Here is a 26,155-nt window from a genome sequence, read left to right as displayed (position 1 = left end):
ACAGAGGCACTCATTTCATTAATAAAGTCATGGAAGAGTTAACAGAGCTGTATAAGATCCGCCATCGCAAGTCCACTTCTTATTACCCCAGCGCCAACGGCCAAGTCGGTCACAAATCGCATCCTCTGCTCGATCCTGACAAGAACAATTTCCGCACATCATCGTGACTGGGATGATCGACTTACAGAGGCCCTATGGGCGTACAGAACTTCCCATAAAGCAGCAATAGGACAGACACCCTTCCAGCTGGTGTATGGTGCAGAAGTTGTTTTCCTTGTTGAACTAGAATTACCCTCTTTGAGAGTGGCTATCAAAGAGCGTTTGGGGGATGATGATTCACTACAACGCCATCTCCTGCACCTGAAATGTTTGGACGAAATTCGTAGGATGGCTCTACAGTGTATGGAAGCCACACAAGCTCGACGTAAGGCTTACCATGACAGCTTCATCAAGCATAAGGAGTTCAAAGAAGGTGATTTGGTCCTAGCCTATGATTCCCGATTTGGAAAGTTTCCTGGCAAGCTCCAACAGCGGTGGATGGGCCCATATAAGGTACTTGCTGTCAACCCTAATGGCTCTGTCCAAGTGCAGACCGTTGATGCCTCTGATGATCCCTTTCTGATTAATGGATATCGCCTGAAGAAGTACTTCCCTCCTTGGGGATCTTGACAATCACGGTCACCTGATCCTTTCCCTCATTGGCGTGGCACTATCACTCTTATGATGCTACTTATGATAGCCTTTCTTCAACCACTCCTGATGAGGTGGACACAACCCTCTGTCCCCTCAACCCCCCCTTCCAGCCTTGATCTCTTATCCTCTATTTTCCACCAGCGATAGTGGCAAGGTTGGTTCTGATACATGGTCTTTCTACCATTCCCTTATTTAATTCGAAGAGGAAAAAAAAAGAAAAAAATATATACATATCGGTCATGGGAGAAAAGGACTTAGGTCCCTGTCATGCCGACCTATTCTTCGGGAAAAGGTGGAAACACCCTCGGGAATAGGGGAAAACAAGAAAAAAAAAACAAGAGAACGAGAAAAAAAACAAAAAAAGAACAACAAAAAAACTGTTATGGGAGAAAAGGAAGCAATTCCCTGTCATAGCAGGCCTCGTTCCAAGAAAAGGTGATAAACACCCTTGGGCGGGAAGCTGGCTGTGGAAAAGGTGGCAACACCCAGAAGTCCAGAAAGTGGATTCATCACTTGAAATTTCTAGGATCCAATTCCGAAGCTACCTCCCTTGGTACGCTGTGTCCTGGGTCTCTCTGCAGAGTGGCTAACTGTCCTCTAGCAGATGACATGTCCTATCCAACACAATGTTCGATTTGATGGCTACCTCCCTGGGTACGCCCCTTCAGCAAAACTGATGACGTGATCTTCATCAACAAACAATCGAGTGACGCGAGCTTTCATCCTAACCGGATGGGAATGTGAGTATGGGTTGCCCTCTGTAACTATCAACCATAAGTGAGACAGAGGGTGGGCCAAGAGACCAGTATTTTCCCTTCAAATCAAATGAGAGGTGAGTAGTGTGAATGAAGTGTTGCACGCACGGAATGGGCCTCTCAATGCACAAAGCACAATTTGTTTCTGTGCACTGCATTATAAGGCTCCCTAGCCTTCCTTCTCGCACCGTATGCTGGCACAGGGCGGGATGCACCGTTGCACCATCGAATGCGCACAAGGCATACAACCTTTGCACAAGTGACTGTGAGGATTACATTAATGGGTTTCAGGAAAAGGTTGCCCTCCTGTATCTATCAACAGAGAGTGAGACAGAGGGTGGGTTGAGTGTGACTGGAGCTTCTTCAATCAATTACCGAGAGGTGAGATTGAGGGACGTTACGACACTTGGAGTAAGGTATGTGCCAGTTTCCCTATGCACCCACGGGATGGGTCTCTTTGCCGTCATCACAGGACACATCATCCTGTTCTGTACACTGCATTGTAAGGCTCCCTTGCCTTCCTTTTTTGCACTTATGCCAAACGGGTTCGACGCACTAATGCACCATCAACTGTGCACCCTAGCATACTCCTTCTGCACCATTCCCCCTTGTCGATTCCTCAACCGAGTATGCGATATGGGTTTTAATCATTCTTCCTTGAGTGATATTAGTCATGGGGTGAATGACAGTTCTTTCATTCCATTTGAGTGATTGTAAGTTGAGTGTAGTATCCCTCATCATCAACAAATTTCCTGCGATTCCTTCAATCAGCCACCTCCCTAGGAACTGCTGCGTGGTCCCTGCCATGACGGATGTGTGCTGTGAAGATGCCTTGGTACCTCCAGCAGCCGACAACAACACAGGACATGCCATCGACAATCAACCGTGATCCTCAACAACCTGGGCCAAGTTTTTCTAACCCTACACCTTCTGTTTCTCAGTGACGTTCATGTCTTAAGTGTGGGGACGTTAGTGGATGGTCTGTGGCATGGTCCTAGGTCCCTGTTGCTCGGTTAACCCTATCTGTTAAGGTCTTAATTGTGGGAACGCGTCCCTGCACGTTTACATTGCATACCCTTTTGCATATGTCTTAACCTGCTAATGCATCTATACCATGCCTTGCTGTTACCCTAATGGGGTCCCTTCCCACCCAACCATTCATTTTCCACCCACCCTTGGGACTGTTCCCTTGTAGTATTCCTTCATTCCCTGATTCTGATGTCCTGCTATGCGAATGCATCCTACGTTTACCGCAATCCAAATCCCACCTTATAGCCATGTTCCTCCCTTTGAACTGACCATTTTTTCTTTTTACCTACCCCTGTTCCGGTGCACGGTTTTCGAGATATTAATTTTTGAAGTATTTTGCGTAAATTAGCCGGTTTTCCATGTGAACGTGCTTTTCTTGCTTCAGAACCGTGATCTGATGTCATAGCCCTGACAACCACTTTCTCCTTGACATTTTTTCTTTTTACTCCGTGTCATTTTGATGCACGTTTGTCCAATATTAATTTTACGGTTTTTTAAGACTTTTTCGTGCGTCTTTTTGACATTTTTCCATGTGAACCTGCCCTGTTTGCATCCGAATTCCAATTTGATTTGACAGCCGTGTCCTCCGCGCCTTCCCCCATCTTTTTCCTTTTTCCTCCACCCTCTTTTGACTTTCGGATTTTTAATTATTAACTTTTCAATGAGTTTTTGAGTGTATTTTTGGTGTTTTTTGCATGTGAACCCCTCCTACTTCAACCGGAATTGTGTTTTGCCATGACAACCCTGTGCCATCCCTTCTTGCAGATATTTTTCCTTCTTACTACATGTCATTCCGGTGAACGGTTCGGCCAATATTAATTTCCGATCCCATTTTTTGGTCTTTTTTTTGGGTTTTTCCCACGTGAACGCGTCTTATCTCAGTCGGAACTATGTTTTGATGGGATAGCATTGTCAGGCACGTCTTTCTACACATTTTTCCTTTTTCCTGCACCTTGTTCCAATGCGCGGATCTTTTGCATTAATTTTTAATTGCGTTTTTTGATACGTTTTTGTGATTTTTGCATGTGACCGCCCTTTACCCCCTCGGAACCCCCGTTGCACATTTTCCCTGTCTTCCCCTTGCCGTCCTTCCCACTTTTTGTTTTTACAACATTTTGTTTTGACGTCCGGATTGGGAGTTATTAAATTTTCTTTATTTTTATGAGTTTTTACACGCCCCGTCCCGCGCGTGAACGCGCCCTTTTTCAATTTTACGCATCTTAACGCGCCCCGATCGCATCCGTGTGACTCGTCCCCGCATCCGGGCGCCCTTTCACTCCCGTCATGGTAAATTTTTTTACCCTCGCCCAACGCACGCGCGCGGGACGAGGGGGTACGCCTCCTTTGTGGGCATCTTGCCCACTGACCCTTACCCCATCCCCCTATGGGCACCCCCCCATGGGCCCTGCCCTTCCCTATGCCCCCCCTTCCCATGGGCCCCTGCCCATTTCCACCCCCATCCCCCTATGGGCACCCCCCCATGGGCCCTGCCCTTCCCTATGCCCCCCCCTTCCCATGGGCCCCTGCCCATTTCCACCCCCATCCCCCTATGGGCACCCCCCATGGGCCCTGCCCTTTCCCACCCTTCCCTATCCCCTTACCCTCCCCACCTTCTCTCTCCCCGACCCCTCCCCATCCCAACTGCCTCCCCTCACTCTCTCCCTCTCCTGCTCCTTCTGCGTGCCCCCCCTCCCTACCTCCATCTCCATCTCCCTCCCTCCCTCCATCTCCTTCTCTCCCCTCCTCCTCTTCTGTTCCATCCTCCTCCCCATTGTTCTTCTTCTCCCTCTCTTTCCCTTCTTCTCCCCTCCTCCTCTTCTCCTCCTTCTCTCCTCCTTCCTCCCCGCCATTCTCCCTCCTCTCTTTCTTCTCCCTTCTTCCTCTCCCGCCCTGTAGCTCCTCCCCTCTCCTTCCCCTCCTTCCTCTCCCTCTTCCCCTCGTCCTCCTTGGCATTGCCCCTGCAGCGCCGCGCTGCTCTAGCCTGCAGTGGCGCCCTGCTCCAGTTGCAGCACCTGGCCCGCCTCCTCGTTGTCCGCCCAAGCCGCCGTTGCAGCGCCCTCCTCCACCTCCGCCCTGCCACGTACCCGCCTTCCCACCCCACTCAAACTCCCTTTTCCCCCCACCCCCCCCACTAAACCCACTTCCCACCCCCATTCAAAGCCACCCCCCCACTAAACCCACTTCCCACCCCCATTCAAACCCACCCCCCCACTAAACCCCCTTCCCACCCCCATTCAAACTCACCCCCCCACTAAACCCCCTTCACACCCAAGCACACCCACCTTCCCCTCACCTCCTACCTAGCCCCCCTTCACACCCCATAATCCCACACTCCCCACCACCTCTACCCAGGCCCCCTTTTCCCCCCAGAATACACACTCTTCTCTTCACCCCTAGCTAAACCCCTCTTCCCCCAGCTAACACACTTCAACACCCACCCCCCTATCCTCTGCCCCATCCCATCACACATACACCCACCTCTGCCGTACCCCCTCACAAACCCCTGTTCCCGCACAGAAACCCCACCAGCCGAACCCATCATCCCCCTTCCTAACACACTGTTCACCCACTGCACCGCAGAACCCCTTTCTTAGCCATTGTTTCCCCCACACACGCCGATAGCCTTTTCCGTCCTTCGACACGTGCGCGGGTGTGTACGCGCATGTGGTTGATCGTGCCCGGGTGCGGGACTTTCATCGTCGGTTGCTGACATGCAACTGCCACGCAGTTTCTTTTTGGGTATTTTCCCAGATTTTTAATTCACACACCCGCAAATCATTTTAAAATAAATAAAAAACAAAAAACAAAAACATTGAAAAATACAAAAAAATCATTAAAAAACACTTAAAATTCTGAAAAAATTACAGAAAAATCTAGGAAACTTTCCTATTATTTCTGCAACCCATGGCCATATTTTTCTACACCTATAAATTTCAGCAAAAACATTTCTGACCATTTTAAAATTCCAAAATCTTTTAAAATACCCAAAAAAATTAAAAAATTTTCATTAAAAATGCTTAAATTTTCCAAATTAATTTTTGAAAAATTCCTAACACTTCCATCAACATTTTTCCTTATTTTTGGCATATTTTCCTAAGCTGTCATAATATTTTATTTCACACCTAAATTCCTTGAAAATTAACAAAAAATAAACAAATCTTTTTCATCCACACATCAACTAAACATCTAGAAAAAACATCCAGATATTTTTGGATTGTGGAGAGCGCATTCTTTGCATTTTCATACACCCACTACTAGGTATTTTTCTTTTTATTTGTTTTTTTTTTCAGTTACCCCAAAACCCACAGTTGATATTTTTATAAAAATAACAAAGAGAAAAAAAAAACAAACAAATAAACAAACAATACAATAAATGAAACCTAAACACCACCATGGCATGCGTATTTGCGCTATACACACCATATTTTTTAATAAACTAAACCCGCCGTTCACTCGCACGCGCTAAGTGCACTAAAGAGACACTTTAATTTTTAATTAAAATGAACCAGCTGTCACAAGAGCACGCGCTGGCAAAAAAGCGCTCCACATCACCTTAATTTGTAATCAATGAACTCACATTTAGAGACCCAGTCTGGGTATCGAAGTCCGAGTTTCGAATTAAAGCACCGTTTTCACCTAATAATTGGTAATTAAATTTTTAAGAAGGAACCGCCGTTTTCTTGCTAAGATTTATCACTTAATAAAAATTCACCCATTCTTAATAATTTATTAAAATGAAACTTTCATTAAATTAATTTCCCCTTCACTACACTTAATTCCCCTTTTTAACGAACTCGATTTCGTGGGATGGGTATGCGCAGTCATTGGAGTTATTTCCATGGTCAAACACTGGTTTATCAATGATGTGGTCTTGATGTGTGTTAGTTGTGGTGATGTTTTGGTTTAGTGTCTTTGTTACGGTTAAGGGTACGGTGTGTAGTTTTTTCTTTTATTGCCTGATACGAGGTTTTGGGTGTTTATCTGATGCATAGCATGAAGCTTTTGGTCGCATATGTCTAGAGGTCATGTCGAATTTTTTCTAGGTTGTGGTTTGTTTGGGGATAGTTGGTCGAGTCACATTTTATTGTTTTGATTATTCTCTTATCCTTGGTTTTTTGTCTGTTGCTTTGCAGGCATTCTCCTTGATTGTTTGTGTTTGTGGTGTGTGTGTAACCATCTGAATGGCGCCTTCTCACGCTCCTCCTCCTATCCAGTATGTCCCCTTAGTTAGTAGGGATTACTCTTCCCTATTCACTTTTGAGCCTCTCACGAAGGCGGGACTCGCTGCTTTTGTGGCTACCTCCTTTCCATTGCTTCCAAAGGATCCATCGTTATGTGATGAGTTTTTGGCCTCCTACAGCAAGAAGTCAGGACTAGTCCAGGGAATTTCTATGACTTTGACACCTCGAGGCCTAGGGAAGGCTCTGTCTCTTCCCTCCAAAGGTGAACCCTTTGTTACCACTCGTCAGCTTTTCTCTAATGAGGAGATTCTAAAGCTGTTACAAAAACAGACAAGGGAATTGCTGGATGTTAAGAAGGTGATAAACTCTTCAGGAGTTTCCTTTTCCATGATCACTGATCCCGTATGAAAGATGGTTTGTCAGTTTCTCCAGGACAGGTTTATGCCTGCCAAAATGCCATCCCAGTACTTGTCCAAAGAGCTTTTCACAGCTTCCAGGATGGTGTTGAAAGGAGTTGCTATTGATTGGAGCACTTACCTCCTCACTAAAATGGATCAACATTTCATCAAAGTCACCAGGGGTAATGTTACCAATGTCACATATGGATCATACTTGTCTGCCTTCTTAATCTATTCAGGTTTACAGAAGAGTGTGCCTCCACCTCCTCCATCAGATCCAGTACCTCCTCCTCCACCTTCAGATGAGTCAGAACCCATTGATATAGAGGATGATGATTCTCCGCCTCCCCTGGTCATCCAGCGCAAACGCTTGAAGCGGATAGCGGATAAAGCTCCTTCAGTACTTCCTTCAGTGCCCATTCCTACTACCTCTGGCAATGATCTCCTTGGGTATCTCACTTGTAATAACCTATTCAGAGCACATCGCGAAGGATCATTGGACATATCCGTTTCCTCACTGAACAGTCTAGTCTCAGGAGATGCAATTCCTTTCCTCTGTAAAGATATTCAGAGTTCCATTTAATTGTCAGTGACAGCCTGTGTTCAACAGTTGTACGCTTCCTTTTATGAAGAACTCATGCAATCTAAGGACCAGTTGCATAGGGCAACATCCGAGTTAGCATCTGCTAAGAATACCCTAGCAGATTTGTTTAAGCAGATGGAACAACAAACCCAATTGGTTGCCACCCAAAGAGATGAGATCTCTTCTTTGAAGATTCAATTAATAAAGGCTCAATCAGAGGTTACTAGCCTTTCAGAGGAGAAGGAGAGGATATCCAGAGAAGCGCAGGAGTTCCAAACTCTCTTAGATGATAAACTTTCAGCCTTACAGACTGCTAATGACACAGTGGAATCCCAAGCCTCCCAAATCAAGCAATTGCAAGATCAACTAGCAAAGTCACAGTCTGTTCCTCCAAGCCCTAATGTTCCCTTGATTCCTTCTCTCTCACAGCAGGACTTGGCTGCTCTTCAGAGACATGCTACCTTGTGTCCTCTATTCCAAGATAAAGTGGAAAGATTGCAATCCAGAATGGATTTATTATGGTCTACATTTGAGCAGTTTCAGGAATATGTTCCTCCAGACCATTCTTTCTTTGTCCACTACCAATTACAGAAGTTGGCCTTCTACATGAAGCTTTCCACGATGGATTTACCTCTTCCAGAGGATGGATGGAGTGGGGCTTGGTCTGCTGAGTTACTGACAGAGGTGGTAAGGATGGTGTTTGAAGATTCTGTCACGACAGATACCATGTTGATGTCCTACATGTATCTACGAGGAGACTTGTTAATTCCAGATGAGGTGGATATGGCATGGTATGTGGGAGATGTGGTTCTACAAGCTGTTTTGTATGTCAACCATTTGGAGTTGCGCATAGCTGACATGTTCCAGAGTTATTCCTCCAAAGTGGCCGATTGTCATGATAATTCCTAGCATATCATGATTGATTCTGTGGTCCTGAATCAAAGACAAAACACAGCTCCTACCTATGCCCAGAGTACTAATCAACTGAGGGTGGATCTCTTAGCTTATCTCTCAAAACATAATCCGTTTGATTCTACCTTCTTTGATGCCTATCATAGAAGATCTCTCTTAGGACCTTCTGTTCCTACCCTCCTATATTACCAGCAAATGGCTCACCGATATGATCTATATCTTTCCCTTTGTCAATCTAATTCCCCAACTATTTTACCCCTTCTTTTCCAACCTTCATCTTTCCCTCAAATTCCCATTTTTACATACTGTTCCTTTATTGAGGATAGAGTATTTTCCCCTTCTCCGCCATGTCCTTCTCCATCCATTCGTGTACCTTCCACCTTTCCTATTTATTAGTTAACACACTTTTTAACTGATTCCCTACAAATTTTTTCCACTCCTTCTTTAAATCATTCTTCCTTTTATGATTTTGCCTACCCCTCACTTCATCCACTTTTCCTTATTCCACTTCCCTCACCTAACACTTCTATATCTCAACCACCTCAGTTGGTTAGTGACTATGACGGGTTTGATAATCAGATTCCTAGAAGAAGGGGATGGAGCTCGAATGATTCCCTTGCAGGACCTCAAATCAAAAATCAATTGGCCAGTAATTCCAGGAGAATGGACAGCTGCCAATCAAGCTTATCAGAACTATATTCATTTTGCTCAGTAGTATTCACAGTCTGCAGATCCTTCAGTGAGATTAACTACTCACTTTGCTTCGTACTTGGCGTATATGCATAGGCACTCTCATAATGATTCCAAGCCTATTCCAAAGTTGTGCATGAATGTCAATGTGAGCATTCATTCCCAACAGCTGGATATATTGTATTTTCATGCCCTTTGTTTGCCTAACAGATACCTGGTCCTGTTGGAAAGAATGTGATGTCTTCAGTTTTTTCAAAATCCTCCCAAAACATTTGTAGATGAATCCTTGTCTATGGATCATTTTCAAAATCATCAATCTTTTAAGAGGGATCATCTTCATTGATACCTTTCCAATGTATGGTGGATGCTTTTTAATGAAAATCTCTTTTTTGGAGGAGTCATTCATATGGTTGTGTTGTGTGTAGTATTTGTGTTGTGGGTTAATTTATGTAAAACGAACGTGGTGGTTTCCTATTGGATTGGATTTCGTGTGAGCTACATTTTGGAGAATTGTGGTGATGAGGTCGTGGTTGTCAAGTTGAAGCTGATGCAGAAGAAGAATAAAAAAACTCTTATATCTTTTACAAGTTTATTGTGATTTTCTAGTTTGATAAGAAGTGTTAATGTATAAAGGGTTTTCCTTTTGTTGTATTTTTATATCAGATACAGGTTATAAGTTGGGGTCGTGGTTGGATGGACTTTTTTTGAAGATGTATTGAAGATCAAAGTTGAGCTTTTAAATGAACTTGTATTCCCTTTTTCCTGGATCGCGAGGACGCTTCCTTATTAAGTATGGGGATATGTTGAGTGTTGAAATGACCTGTTTTTTGGCTAATTTTTGTTGTTTTGGAGAGCTGAATGGTTGATTTTATGAGATGATTGATTGGTTTGGAAGTGGTTTGAGAGTGTTTTGGATAGGTTGGAATAGTTTTATTGAGCTCATGATGTTTATCAGTGGAGATATGAGGTTCTGTGATGTTCTGATAGGTTCTGTATACCTTCTATATAGCTTCTGTTTTGTTCTGATTGTCTTCTGTAAGGAGGGATGGATTGATAATTGATGAAGATTGAGATCTTGTGAAAGTTTATTGAATAGTTTTTGAGAGTTTGGAATGGTTTGAGTATGAGTTATGAGGTTTTGATGACCTTCTGTAACCTTCTGTAGGTCTTCTGTATAGCTTCTGGTACTGTACTGTAGCTGTTCTGGTACTGTACTGTGACTGTTCTGTATGCTTCTGTATGTGTTCTATAGAATGTATGTGTAGCTTGAGAAAGTTTTCTAGCCTTAGAAAGAGGTGAATACAAGTGCAAAAGAGCTAAAAGAAGTGAAAGAAGTAGCTGCTGAAGACTCAAGTGAAGACTGGAGTGAAGTGACAATAGTGAGCTATGAAAAGACACTGTAGTGGCTCTGCTGACTCTTCATATCAGACATACCTCTTGGGAGGGATATCCACGACCTAAGAAGGATTATTGAGAGTGATTTTGAGAGATTGTAGTGAGGATATGATGTATTATTGATGGAGAGAGAGAGTCAGAGATAGCCAATTATACTAAAACAGAGTGATTGTATGTGAGAGATTGAGAAGAGAAGACTATGAAGATATTGAAGATAAATACTATGTGATGTATTTCCATTCAAAGATGGTGTATTCTTTTGCTTTCTTTGTTATATTGATGGATTTTGTGAAGATATTGAAGAATATGGTTGATTCTATCAAATCCGTGGGAGATCTACATGATGCTGCATGAAGATTTGTTGTGCCTGGTGTTCTTTTCTTCATTGTGATCATATGAAACATAATAAATAATTTTGTTGATGTTACAAGATAGATTTTCTTGCAAGAGAATTCCCTTTTCCTTGGTTTTCCTCTTGGGGCTCCAAGGACAGGAGCCGTCATCATGAATGATGAGGGGAGGAGGGTGATGGCTCGTATAAGAGAGTTGTGCCAATAAGTTTTTCGGCACAACGTCTTGGATCATTGGAAGAACATATGGGAGGGGAGAAAGGATTACATAGTAGTATCCTTGTATGAGGAGTTTCCGGTACCCACCGCAGTAGATAGGTTCTCCATAGGCTAGATGATAGAGTGCATGTGTGTGTACATGTCACACAGACAATCGGTAGATGCATGCAAGGCACTTAAAAATGGGGCCTCAAAGCCCGAGTGGCTAGATGCAGATAACTGGCACCGACTCAGGGAGGAGACTACAGATTCTCTAGGATGTTGGAGACAGTAGCCTGAGGCAGGGAGGGCACGATTGGAGGCAGGAGTGGTCCATCTGTTGAGAATCAGCAATCACACTCAAACAGCCTCTTTGTATGGAGTCTCAGGGTCAAGGACATGCAGGCTAACTTATCCCATATGCACAATGGTGCCTACTGCAGTTTCCTACTTTCCTATAAAGCATTGTACTTGCTTCCTTTCTTAATGCAATGATAGTACTCTTTTCATTTCAGTAAAGTGTCAATGTCATTGTTCACATACACAAGATTGTGTTTATGAGTCCAAGTCTCAATCTTGGAACCTAATTCACTTGTGTAACAAACAGTGTCCATTCCATCATGAGTCTACACTTCTCCTTCCATCCTCCATAGCTTCCGGTTATGTCATGCTCTAGATCCCGCATTTCTAACATGGTATCAGAGCCCAGTTGGGCATGGCATTGCTTCTCCAGCCTCTCTTGATTCTTCTGAACCTCCATCCAGCACAGTGTCAGTGTATGACTTCTTTTCTCAACTCTACTCTCACTGAAGCTTCCATGGCAGCCATAGCCAGCAGTACCCTGTCAGATTGAACTGCTTATATCTCACTCCACAGGTCAAATCTCTTGGAGCTTCCTTTTGGAAAAGTATTCTCCAACTCATAAAGCTTCCCTGTATCACATCAATCCAGGACATTGGACCATCTGGAGCTCAGCATTGTGAAAATCCCCAATCTCTATTCTGTGTCTGCCATAGCCAGACAGGACCTACGTTGCTTGGAGCTTCCATAACTCTTCAACCAGGCAGAATTTCAACACAATTTCTTTTGGAGAAATGTTCCTTGGCTCAAGGCGCAGCTTCCTGTCACTTTAAACACCAACATTGATGATCTACAGCTCCATCATTGCTCAAATTTGACCTCGTTGTCCAGATTTGCGCCGATTCTGTTCGCGGCACCTGCGCGCTGTATACTGACCACGATGTTGACAATCTCCATGGGGCTTTGGTAGCCCATGACATAAGCTTCCTAGATATGTAAAAAGTTTTGAAAATGATGCACTGTAGCTCCTGCAATTAGTAAAAAACCAGGCCCCTGTCTCAGAAACCCTAATTCCACCATAGCCAAAAGCTTCAAAATCTTGACATTTTTCACTGTTTCTCTCACTGAAGTTATCAACAGTGATTTTAATCACTGAGAAATACTCTCTGAAGTTCGTTAAAGTACTGTCACTCAAATCTGAAGGCATCAGCATCAAATCAAGAAGGGGAAGATCACTTGGAGTAAAAGACTTTTGCAGATTTGGTATTCATTGACACTCAGTTAGTGCTTTTTAGCACTTGTGTCTCTCAATCAATTCTTTTGTTGCTCAAATCTAATAAAGTCTGAATTTGATTTGCTACTGTTCCCGTAAATCTAACATGGGCAAAGACTCGCCAAATGCTCAATTCAAAGGAGTCGGATTCCACACTTGGCAAACCCGCATCAAGCTCATCCTGATGAAGAAGGGTCTCTGGGCCATCACAAATGGCAAAGAGAAGAAACCGCGGGACGTGGACCTTGCAACTACTTGGCAAAAGAATGATGACAGAGCCCAGGCCATTATCAAATTGGAGCTAGATGACAGTTATATCCATCACGTGGATAACTGTGAGACCTCACAGGATACATGGAAAAGACTTGACACCCTGTTCGGTGCACAATCTAAATCATCAAAGTATGGTCTCCTAATTGAATTCTTTAGGCTTGAAATGAAGTCCAGCACATCACTTGCCACACATCTTAATTACATGGAAGGACTCCTAACCCAACTTGCAGGAATCAACATTAAAATGGATGAAGATGTTTGCATCGATGTTCTACTTAAGAGCTTGCCTCCTGAATATAATAACGTATCAACAACTTTAATCAACATGCCAAATCCTGAACTTGTTGATATCCAGGCATCACTGTTAGAAGAAGAAAAGAAGCTAAAAACTAAAGAAGAACCAAGTACCTCTAGAGATGAGCATGCATTATATGTTGGCAGCAGGTACAAAGGCAAGAAAGATCAGCTCTTTTGTGACTTCTGCAAAAGGACCGGACACACCGAGAAGTTCTGCCACGCAAGAAAGAGATCCCAAAAGGCCTATCTAGTCGCAGTCAAAGAAGAAGAAGAAAATGAAGCAAAGGAAGAAGAAGATGAAGATCACCAGGATCGGAAGGACAAGACTCATCAGTCCTTGTACTCTCATAATTCTGATAGACTATTTTAATAGCCTTGTATTTTTCATTGCCCTAATGCTTCCTGCCATAAGCTATGTAAACTCCTTATGTAACTTGGCATTACAGTCCCTGTACACTTTGTGAGGCCCCTGTTACAGCCTCTGGATGTCCACCATGTTTATGGTACCCACACTTAGCTTTTTCTGCGACAGTCTCTGGTGTTTTGCCATGTCTGTGGTATACCCACACTTTGCAGGTGGTTCTCATTACAGCCTCTACACACTTTGTGCCTTTCCTAGTTGTGATTGAGGAGGGGTGTTGAGAATCAGCAATCACACTCAAACAGCCTCTTTGTATGGAGTCTCAGGGTCAAGGACATGCAGGCTAACTTATCCCATATGCACAATGGTGCCTACTACAGTTTCCTACTTTCCTATAAAGCATTGTACTTGCTTCCTTTCTTAATGCAATGATAGTACTCTTTTCATTTCAGTAAAGTGTCAATGTCATTGTCCACATACACAAGATTGTGTTTATGAGTCCAAGTCTCAATCTTGGAACCTAATTCACTTGTGTAACAAACAGTGTCCATTCCATCATGAGTCTACACTTCTCCTTCCATCCTCCATAGCTTCCGGTTATGTCATGCTCTAGATCCCGCATTTCTAACACCATCATCTTAGGAGGGGCAGTCCACAAGACTTATTTGGAGGACTTTGTAAGTTTTCAGGGTTTAGGGTTTAGGTTTTAGGGTTTCTAACAGTTGTATTTTGTTTAGGGTTTAGGGTTTAGGGTTTAGGATTTCTAAATAGTATTTTGAACTGTTATATTTTGTTTTCTTTGCAGCACTCCATTAGAAACCATGATCCCACTGGCCTAGAGACTCGATATGCAGAGAGACACGGTCTCACTGCATTGATCGATAGATTGTATGCACGCGGTAGCCTAGTAAGTCAATCATCTTTCTTGTCCGTAGTTACTAATTTTAATTAAAATGCATTATTGTATGGTGGACTGATGTGTAGTTGTTTCTTTTTTTGTAGAGTCCATTCGATGCTCCTTTGAGGCGAGATGAGCTTTTGGATGGTGAGGATCTATAGCTCACGCTTGGATTCATGGAGTGCACATCCTCCTCTTTTTTGTCCTGTGATTTATATAGACATTTTCTATGCACTATGTTATTATCATCCTTTGTATCTTACCATGATTCCATGAGCTCTTTCATTAATGATCTTATATTTATTTTATATATCAGTCTAGTTGTGGATTCAAGTACACTTTGCCTTCATTTTGACGACCATTATACACCTTATTATAACCCTTTTGTATAGCCCAAATACAACACATAGTGATGGCTACCCTGGCAATTAGCGTCACAAATTTACTACATGTGTCGCTATTACCATCGCAATTTGCATCGCAAAACATCGCTATCAGCATCGCTATTTGCGTCATTGTTTGCATCACAATAGCAAGCGGATAGCGATGGTTTTATGGCATCGCTAATACCGATGTGTTTAAAGATAATGGGGGTAATGTTTTTGGTAAACATTTTCGTCACTTTGAATGTCGGTATGAGACTTGTATCTTGTAGTGTCATGCGTATGGAGCCACATTGAATCTACCTTTCCAGGCTTTGCACGAGAGCCAAGGAATCTTCAGCTTAGTCTTGCTATAGATGGCATGAACCCATTTGGTCTCTGCTCAACTTCTTATAGTGTGTGGCATGTAGTCCTTGTTAACTGCAACATCCCGCCATGGCTTTCTACAAAGAAAGGACACATGATCCTTAGCTTGCTCATTCATGGGCGTTATAAAGTCAAGAATGTAGACATCTATCTCTGTCCATTAGTTGATGAACTTAAGATTTTGTGGGAGGAGGGGGTCGCCATAGAAAATATGAGCAAGCATGATGGTCGACGGTCCACCAATATACGAGCCATTGTCATGTGAACCATACATGACTTTTCACGATTTGAGGAGTGCTCAGATAAGTAGGCTTCTGTTCTTGTTATGATATCTAACATAGCTTGTTCATGTTTATATTGACTAAATAGGGGTATTGGGATAGGTCTGGTTACCTTAGGTTATCATGCATATTCATTGTGTGGACCACAATTAGACTCCCAAAGGTCACAAACCATGAAGAAGATGGTATATCAAGGACACACCCTTTCTTACCGAAGGGTCATGAACTGAGGGAAGGTCTTCTTGGATGACCTCCATCAGGAATGAACATCCAAAGCTGGTACGAGTTGAAAATGGTCCACACGGAGTTACATCCAAACGGAATGTGGTGGTTCTCAATTTTCTACAAGTTGCCGTATTAAAATCACTTACAAATCAACCACTTGTTGGATCCCATACATATTTTCAAGAATGCATTAAGAAAAAAATGAACTTACAAATGGGCCTTTTAGCCCCCCCTCTCTCCTCCTTGAAACAAGGAAAAGAGGAGATAAGAATAATAAAATAATCCTCTTCCCTCTCCACTTTTGCAATCTTGTTTTGCCTTTTTAATATTATCTACAAAGATATACTCAGATTCCTTCTCTCTTCTCATTCAATAAGTATTTTTCAACCAATTTTTATATTAAAAACGAAGTTAGTTACAGGAGTGTGGTGCTGCGTTTTCAATGCAAAATGATTAGTAGATACAAGGTAATTGATTTTTTAATCAAGAACAAGGAAAATGGATTTTTGAAAGTTCATTTTAAGATATTTTGGCTTCTCTGTTTATGCAACCTTTATTAATAGAGTGAATTATTCTACTCTCCTTTCCATTGGCATCGTTGTGTGCCTCTTTATGCATCTCCACTCTACCTCCTATGACAGCCAAATAGGCTCCCCGTTTCTATTAATAGTAAAATAAATATAGGAAAGAAGGAGCTGCATATTGAGGTAGAGATTGAATACACCCCATTATTCAAAAGAACCCAACATACCAGTGTCAACCCTTAGGTTTTGCAGTGTTACAGGAAAATAAGATTGAAACATGTGGACTTGTGGGTGGATGAGAGAATCTACCCAATTGACCCCTTAAATAATAGACCTCCAACTTTCTCAAGAATCACAAATTTGCTGAAGTATGTGTGCAAGGGTGAAAATGGGTTGCTCAATTACACTAAGCGGATCAATAATGAGGCATTCAAAGTATTTACAACTTGCCAAGCAACCATAAAAAATTATCATGATGTGATCGTTGCACATCAACTTCATATACAATAGCTCAAAGGACAAGTGGTACAGCTGAATGACACTATAATTTAACAAAACAATCAAATTATTTCAATGGAGGATACTACCCATGACATTGGTATCTCATATGAGGAGACAAAGGCACAATTGGATGACCTGAGAAAGATCAACAACAAGCTAACATAGGAGCGCAAATGAAAGAAGAAGCCAATCAATGAGTTAATTGTGAATAGTGGCTAGTGGAAGCGATGTATCAAAGCATGTAAGGTAGCTGAGAATGAGAACCTAGATGAGGGTGAGATTGGATCGTATATTAGTAGATTGTTGAAAGCAAGTACATTGGAAAATGCTTTGAGAAATCTTAAGTTTAAGGCTGTGAAGGAAAAGGTGATTGAGTACACATTAAAATATGTGTCAAATGAGTTCTCAGTTGTGGATGCACAATCCATTTGTGACAAGGCCGGTATTAGCACAACGACTTAGTCAAAGATATTCAAACGTGTGAAGGCTAGGTTTGGTCGTATGCCAAAGAGAAATAGAATCGTGTCTCTTCCTCAACCTTCAAAGTTAATAGAGGCTCGACGGCAACTTAAGAAAAAGATTTTGGAGCTGATAGGAGATTCCATGCATGTTCAATGCATGGAAACACTAACGGTTAGGACCAAAAATGCATATAAGGTGAAGTTCACCGAACTCAATAATTACTATTTAGATTTGTACAAGGTGCAGTCGGCAATGGTAATGTACTACAATATGTCTATTGAGAAATGTAATGGTAATTTGCAGTTTATTATAAAATTATATGAAAGTGAGGTCATCAAAGGATTAAAGCTTGAAAGAGTTAGTGTAATTTTGATGAATAGAGCTTTACAATTCGACAAGAACAACCTAGGGAACTTTAGTGTTCAATCTGAGCACCATGTGTGGTGACTTGTTGCATTTGAAGTTCCTAAGGAAACATTTGAGGTATTGCAGCTGTTCTTTATGCACACAAGAATTCCAAGCATCATCGATCATCAAGAACATGGTGAGATGCTCTTGATTGAAAGGTATGGTCAATACTTGGTTGAATGGCATCTTGTAAGAGACTTAAAAACTTTAAAATGCATGTGTAGAATCTTCAATGGTGCAAATACAAAGAATACATGCCTATATTGCTTGATAGAGAGGGTGGAAGAAAAGGACGGAAAGAAGAACTGGCAAAGGGTGACATGCAATAGAGAAGATCCCACTTGGAAGCCCATCTTCAACATTCCATTAGATCATATTCACATTTATTCATCGCATGCTTTTCAAAATCATGGAGAAACTTGTATATGAATACATTTACTTTGCTTATAGGATGCAACAAAAAAAAGAAGCCATTGCAATGTGTAGGAATGTGGAGCGAGTGCTATTAGAAATTAGGCTATACAAGTATCAAGTGACAATTGAAAAAGATGAGAAGAGATCAGGAAAATCTGGTAACTTGCCAAAAAAACCTTGCTTTGGAGGAGTAAAGGTTAGGAAGTTTCTCTCAGCACCCATCAATGAGAAAGAAAATATCATGGTTCGTAGGTCATAGGACTACAATCGGTGGAAAAAGTTACATTTTACCATTCTTGATCAAAGTAATGGAGGAAAAACAAGGTTGGCCAAAGCTAAGATTTGGATAAGCCTTAACAAATTAGCTCCCTTACTTCACAAGATGGCATTTAACAATGAAGATAGGCAAGAATTTACCGATGTTGTGCATAGCTTCTACAAAAACATGGTGGAAGCGTGAGACAAAATCTCTATCACACATTACATGGTGCATACTATGTTAATATTTTAAAATTGTATGAATTGTATAAACTATTGAGCATAGTTTTACTCATGTGTGATATGTGTCTTTGTAGCATAGTTACAGTTTGCAATTCCTGATCAAAGTAATGGAGGAAAAACAAGGTTGGCCAAAGCTAAGGTTTGGATAAGTCTTAACAAATTGGCTCTCTTACTTTGCAAGATGGTGTTTAACAATGAAGATAGGCAAGAATCTACAGATGTTGTGCATAGCTTCTACGAAAACATGGTGGAAGCGTGAGGCAAAAGCTCTATCACACATTACATGGTGCGTACTATGTCAATATTTTAAAATTGTATGAATTGTATAAACTATTGAGCATAGTTTTAGTCATGTGTGATATGTGTCTTTGTAGCATATCCTTGAGGCACATGGGCCATACTTTGCAGAAAAGAAAAGCATCGAAGTTTGATCCACACAAGGGATGGAAAATTCACATTGGATAGCGTGTGGTTCATACCAAAGAAAAACCGATCATAGTGGAGAGGTGAATGGTAGCAATCCAATGATCCAATTGATATCTTGGTGGTATAGAATTATAGTAGCGGATGAAGCTAAACTCTCGCAAAAGAGATCAAATGAAAGTGCTGATGAATCAACTGCAGACATGATAGAATCACATCGTGTCACTAAAAGAGTGTATTATGAAGTCTCAAATGCCAAAGAAAGCCCTGCCAAGTGGCTAGAAACAAGGCTTTAACAAGGCAACAAATGGGCTTGAAGAGAGCTAAGATAGTAAGATGAACAATGTGTTCAATATGTGAATGCAATTCATAGTTGAAGAGAGAAAGAGAAAGTCTGCATCTATGTGAATGAGTCTTACAGTTTAGGGTTATATAAAAGAGGGTTTCACTTTCTATCTTATTCATTGAGTTCTCACATCTCTTGTGCAAGAAAGATGGCTAGGTCTAAGGTAATTACAAATAAGCTTTCGCTCAAATCCCCATATCATGTTCAGTCCCTTAGAGCATTTACTAACTCAAATACACCCCCTTCTCAACCTAACCCAGATTTCTCAAGCCGCCCTCACAAGGGTCCTCCTCAGCATCCCCACAAGAAACGCAAGCAGAAGCCAGGTATAGTGGCCCTAAGAGAAATCAAGAGGTATCAACGCTCTTTTGATCTCATCATTTTGAAGGTGAGCTTCTCGAGACTTGTTCGCGAGATTGTGGAAGACCTCTACCACACAGAAAGCAGGGAGGTGGTTTTTGGCACAAGGTCAGGATAGACCTGATTGCTTCACAAAAGAATATCTTCATGCTCTATAGTGTGCTACAGAGGCCTTTTTAGTTGACTTGAATAGTGTTCTCCTCGTGCATTGGACATATGACTATGTCCTAGTGCAAAACTGTTGTACGTGGCCTTAAAACATGAATTATTTTTTTCTCTTGTCCTTCGCTCTCAACTTTGACTGTGCATCTTCACTGTATTTTCAACTCTTACTTATAATTTTTGTTAGCATTGTCAATTTCAATAGAAAAAACATGCAAAATTTTACCATTTCTTGTTGCAGACTTTACTCTTGATGCCTCTATATAGTTTATGTGGTGCGAAGTTTTTAAGGGCCAGTATTCGCAATATTGATTTCTCTATTATCAATCTATCCATAATTTTGGTGTGGAATAATTTTTAAAATACTAAACTGTATCGGATTAGGGTTTAGGCTTTAGGCTTTAGGGTTTATGGTTTAGGGTTTAGGGTTGAGGATTTAGTGTTGAGGATTTAGGGTTGAGGGTTTAGGATTTAGGATTTAGAGGTTAGGGTTTAGGTTTTTCTTGCATTCGCCATCAAACTACCTCCACATCAAGCAAGGGAGTAGGCTTTACGGATGTCAAATTGCAAGAGAAATGGTGAAGGTAGCTTGATGGCAAAGAGTTTTCTAAATTGGATCTCGAGAAGCAAATAAGGAAAGGATGAAGTCTCACCATCAGATCTCATTATAGCTTTGTGATGCTCCTTCTTTTTCTTTAGTAGTTCTTCGATGATCTCACCATCGGATTTGGATGTCAGAGCTGTAAGCGTTTCAAGTTCTAGAATGAGTTCTCTTGCAATTTGAGATCCCTTAAGGGAGTTATTGCCATGTTTTCCGTTGGCCATGGTGGCGTTGGCATTTGGCTCAAGACCCTATGTTCTCTTGCAATTTGAGATCATCCATTTTGAAATCATTAAAAGAAGAAGCAAAGTCTGCTTCTGCACGACAAGCACCTGTACTCCATACGAACGAAAGAAGTTCCAAGCTTGACAAAGTTTCTGAGGTAAATTTCAGTGATATCCTTAAAAGGGTTTGCTCTCGCACTGAACCTCACTATCTCTTAAGAAAACCCTCTTCTTCTTCTAATCCCCCAGAATCCTTATCTCATAACATCTCTTCTAGAAAATCTATTCAAAGTAATAATCTTATTGAGCCCTTCTCCTATCCTAATCACCCCACTAATATCCATAAAACTCCTATTAGTGTACATCACCTAGAATCTAGTATACAATCTATCAAAGATTGTATTACAAAACTCACTGATAGTTTTAATCTCCAAAATACTTACATAGAACAACTTGTAGAAGAAAACCAAAAAAGCCTTGTATCTACTTCTCCTACTATTTCACAGTGTTCTTTTTCTACTACACCTAACCCTTCGACTAATCCCCAACAATCCGGTTCTACTAGTATTGATGTTCCTCAACAATCTCCTCCTCTTCATCCCAAAGATAAGAATGAACATCTTGCACCTGATTCTCTCAATGTTCCACTGCATATTTATGATAAACAAGAGAATCTTGCATTAAGATCTTATGTTGATCTTAAAGAAGAAAACTAGAATTTACTATCTAGTTCTTCTTCTGTTATGCTCCAACAGTCTCTTCCTGTTGCTCTTCAAGACAAACAAAGAGATCTTACATCTAGTTCTTTAATCGAGCCTCAACAGTCTGATTTTAATGGTTCCCAAACCGACACAAGTATCTTGCATTTGGTTCTTTACCTATTTCTAAGGAAAAGAATTCACATGTTACTTTGCAGTGTCGTCTTGATGTTACTTTATAGCCTCAACTTGGTGATCCTAAAGATCAAGCCAAGAATGATGCATCTCGGTCTTCTTGTGCTTCTCCACAATCTCCTTCTCCAAATCTTGATGAAGGACTTAAAGAATTGGCATCAAGTTCCTCTCCTCTTCCTCAACAACACTATCTTCCTCTGGGCAAAAGAAAAGGATAGTCATTCCCTTCTCCTTCTTGTTTTCCATTATATCCATTGGAGGGTAAAGATTTGAACAAAGAAGGTCCTACCCAAAAAGATGAAAAGAGGTCACCATCTACCATTGCTTCTGGTCCAACTACTTGTGTCTTGAAGAACCAAGATTTGGCATCTCCGAATCAAGATCTTGTAAAAGGTACAGATAAGGAGCTATTGTCTACTTCTTCTTGTGATTCCATAAATCCCTTAAAACAGAAAGATTTGGAAGATCAAGATATTCTTTACATGATGAATAACAAAGAGAAACACAATGAGATAATTGAGAGTAGTAAAAGAAAGGAAGAATTTCAAGAAGATGTATTCTCTCTTAATTCCTCCCCAACTGACATGACTGTTCTTAAGCTCTCTCTCCGAAAGCATAATGCAAAAATTTCTACTAAACTTTCCAAATTCCCTCCAACACCTTGAACATTGTCTCCAGATAATGAACAAGAGCTATGGCATGTGTGTGATAAGCTTCCCAAAGCTCCTCCCCCAACATCTTGGACATTGTCCTCAGACAACGAACAAGAATCCTACAACGTAGATAATGCAGAAGAGCTTCCTGAAGCAAGATACCAGCAACCACACATTACTAAGAGATATCCTCTCAGTCTAGAAGATTACCTAATCAAGACAAAGAATTACTCTAACAGCCTCTCATTGCTTCCTTTTTGGATGAACCAGTCTTAGATGAAAGATCATATGAATCAGAGAAAAGGCAGTGCCATTGGGAAGATTCTCGTATCCATGGAGAGATACTTACTGAAGAGTCCAATCCCCTAGACATTTCAAAGAAGTCTATTCAGATTCGAGAAGATCTAAAAGGCCTATGCTACAAGGATACACCTCATCATCAATTTGAGGTTCACCACATTGACCTAAAGCATTGGCAAGAAATAGAATGGGATGAAATGCTCTATGACATCTTGGGAGAAGATCTCAATTCCTACTCCTCTCCCCAGGTAATAGATCCTAATTCTCCGATATCATCTTCTCAAACAATAGGTCCTCACATATACAAATGCAACTCTCCTCAACTAGTTATACAACATGATCATGCTTATCTTAAAGCATGGGAAGATGAACCTCTCATCCCCATTAACAACCTGACACAGCCAAGTGAAGAACATGATCTTGCCTGGATAAATGGATAGAAAGAAGAACCTATCAATACCCCTGCTAAAGCATTCGCCAAACAAACGATTGAGAAAGCCTCACCCTCTCTCAGAATGATGCTAGCTATTGAAGCTACACTTGGAAAAGATGATTCCTCCAAGACCACTCAAGACAAAGGTAAATCCCTAACTCAAAAGTCTTTTCTAAATTTGGGTGCGGCCGAAGATACAACTATGACTTTTCCAAATGGTAAGCAGTCTCATAACAAGATAAAAGTAAAAGGCATCAAAGGGTGTAAAATGGATTTTGAATCTTTTGATCTCATCACTAGATTTGAAGCTTCTATTTTGGCAGAAGAAAAGAAACCATTACTTCTTGATTCTCTCATATTCTCACAAGATCTCCAAAGGTCTAACCCTAAAGAAATGCTTTACATGATGAACTCTTCTTCTCCAAAAAGGAAAGGTAAAGAAACGGACCTAGCAAAATCCAGCAAGACAACTCCTCTAGACTACCAATGGTCTCCTATTCACTCAGGTGCTAAAGCAGACATTGAACCTGAAAAGCAACACAGCATGAAGATCTCAAAGCCTACAAAACTAGCTTGCTACATACCAAGGATTGAAGCCTATGCTGAACACATAAACAAGCTAGCAAAGAAGAAGAAGAAAAATGATCACAATGCTACTTCTCAATCTAATGGTGAGATCATCGAGGAACTACTGAAGAAAAAGAAGAAGCATTACAATGCTACATCAAGATCTCATGGTGAGATTTTGCCCCATCCCTATTTTTCTTCTCTAGATCCATCAGATCCAATTAAGAAAACTCTTTTAAGGGAGGATGAAAATGAGTTTTGCTATGAAGATTGGACTAACCCTCAGGAAGACATATGTAAAAAAGATATTCTTCATTGGAAAAACATAAAGTGGAAAATTAACCACATAAATAATTCTTCTGACGCATTGTCAGACTCAAAAGTTTCTAATCCCAGTTTAAACTATGCAACCAAGGATGACCCTACTTGGCTCTAAGAAGATAACTACCCATAGAATCTCCAGCAGTTTCATACTGAAGGAAAATATACATGTGATATCTATGCTCAATGGACGGATGACTGTGGTTGGGAATATTGTAATGATGATTCCCAAACCCAAGCCAAACCTAACAACCTTGGCGATGATCTTGGTTGGGATTACTATGGTGATGATGAATATGAATACCCATATCCATATAACCCAAACTATGAAAAAATATGCCAATTTGAAAGAACTATCCTTAGCTCAAGTAATGTCCTGTAGTATGTTCTTGAATATATTCCATACCATCCTCGCACAATGGGATGCCCCACCTATAACCAGCTGGACTATGATCCACCCAACTCTACATAATTGGGAAGTTGTGAAGGATGGGACACCGATGACAATGAGGATTATGTGGGTGCCCTCGACTATGCAGACTCTAACGAAATACTATGTATGATGATATGGGAATCTGACTATGCATTCTTTTGGAGATGAGCATACTTCATTACCGAATCCAAGCATGCTTTCAATGATGGTGAATTCATTATCTTGGCCATCTCTGCATTGTTTGCAAACCAACATTGCATATTCAGTGCTCTTCTCTCTAAGAATTTCGCATTTCTCTATGTATGCTAATTTTGGTTTAGCCATCAAAGGCGATCTCTGAATATGGTGGGAATCCCTAAAATAAGTCTACAAAGATGATGATCTAGGGGTTCTCTTTCTTTTGGTCCCCAAACAGACTCGTGACAAGGGGACTCCTAAATGTTCCATGCAAATGCACAACCCTTCCAAAAGAAACTAGCATGGAACACTCAAAAGATGTATCCTTCACAAGGGAATTTCCTTATAGCTCTTTGTAATAACCTACAATGGTGACTGCCACGCCCACAAATACAAAGGATAATCCCAAATGAATCCCAAGCAAATACTACCACAGCTCCATTGACAAACGCCCTCTTGCTTTTATTAAAAAAGGGAAAAAGAGAGTTGTTTACAAAAGCATTTAAAATGTGAGAAAATGTGAAGAAATTCACATTTGAGCAAAAAACCTTGGAAGGATTAAATATGAAAGGATCCTTAGAAGGGATAAAAAGCATTGTGCAAAGGTGAGAAATTCACATTTGATCCAAAAACAACCCTTAGAAGGATTCAAAAATATGTGCAAAAGAATGTGTAAATGTGAAAAGATCACAAATGCACATCCACAATTTGTCCCATACAAAATTGGAGTTATACTTCTTTTTGAAAGCTCCAAACCATGCACAATGCACATTAACAAAAATAAAAAAGAAGTGACAAGCCATGCATAACAAGTCATGTCAAAGTGCATACACAAGAAATATGCATGGATTCATGGAAGAATAAAAAAGCCATGGATGATAAATAAAACAATAGATGGACAAAGGATACCATATTGTTTAAAGAAAAAAGAAGTCACGAATGAAGAAAACCATTTCTTTAAACTATGGATAAAAATACCATGTACGCAAAATGACTTTTTCAAAGGCACATGGTATCAAAATAAAAAGGTACAAAGGAAAACCCAAAGAGATGGCACATGGAAAAAGGAGATAACTCTTTTCAAAATTCATTTGGGGATAGTACTCTCCCACGTGAATAAACATATACCTCTCATACGAAAAACCATTTCCTAAGGGAGAAAGGTACCCTTTCACACGTGCAAACCATATGGCTCTCCCACCTTTTCAAAAAAACCATCCTCTAGAGAATTCTTTCTCTAGGATATAATATCCATCTATTATATTGTAAAAAGGAGACTCTCTTGTAACTATAAACAGGGGATCTCTCATCCATAGTGGGGGGGCTTGAACTTTCATAACTCCCTTGTACAGTTTTCATTTTGGCATAGTGTGTCTTAGTTTTTAGGAGGTGCTCAACAAGTCTCACATACCTTCTTCTCCAAGCTTCCCTTGTACACACCATCTCTCTCAAGCTTCCCCTCCAAGCTTCCCTTGTGCAAGCCTTCTTCCACAAGCTTCTCCCTCAAGCTTCCCTTGTGTAAACCCTCACTCCCTCAAGCTCTTACCCTCTAGCCGCTTCAAGCTTCCTTCCTCCATAACCGTGAGCCACTCCAAGCTTCCTTTCTCTCCA

The sequence above is a fragment of the Lygodium microphyllum genome, chromosome 8 (genome assembly GCF_053477565.2).
Source record: "Lygodium microphyllum isolate KBCC chromosome 8, Lygodium_microphyllum_v1.1.10, whole genome shotgun sequence".
Lineage (NCBI taxonomy): Eukaryota > Viridiplantae > Streptophyta > Polypodiopsida > Schizaeales > Lygodiaceae > Lygodium > Lygodium microphyllum.
Note: the sequence above shows the minus strand (reverse complement) of the source record.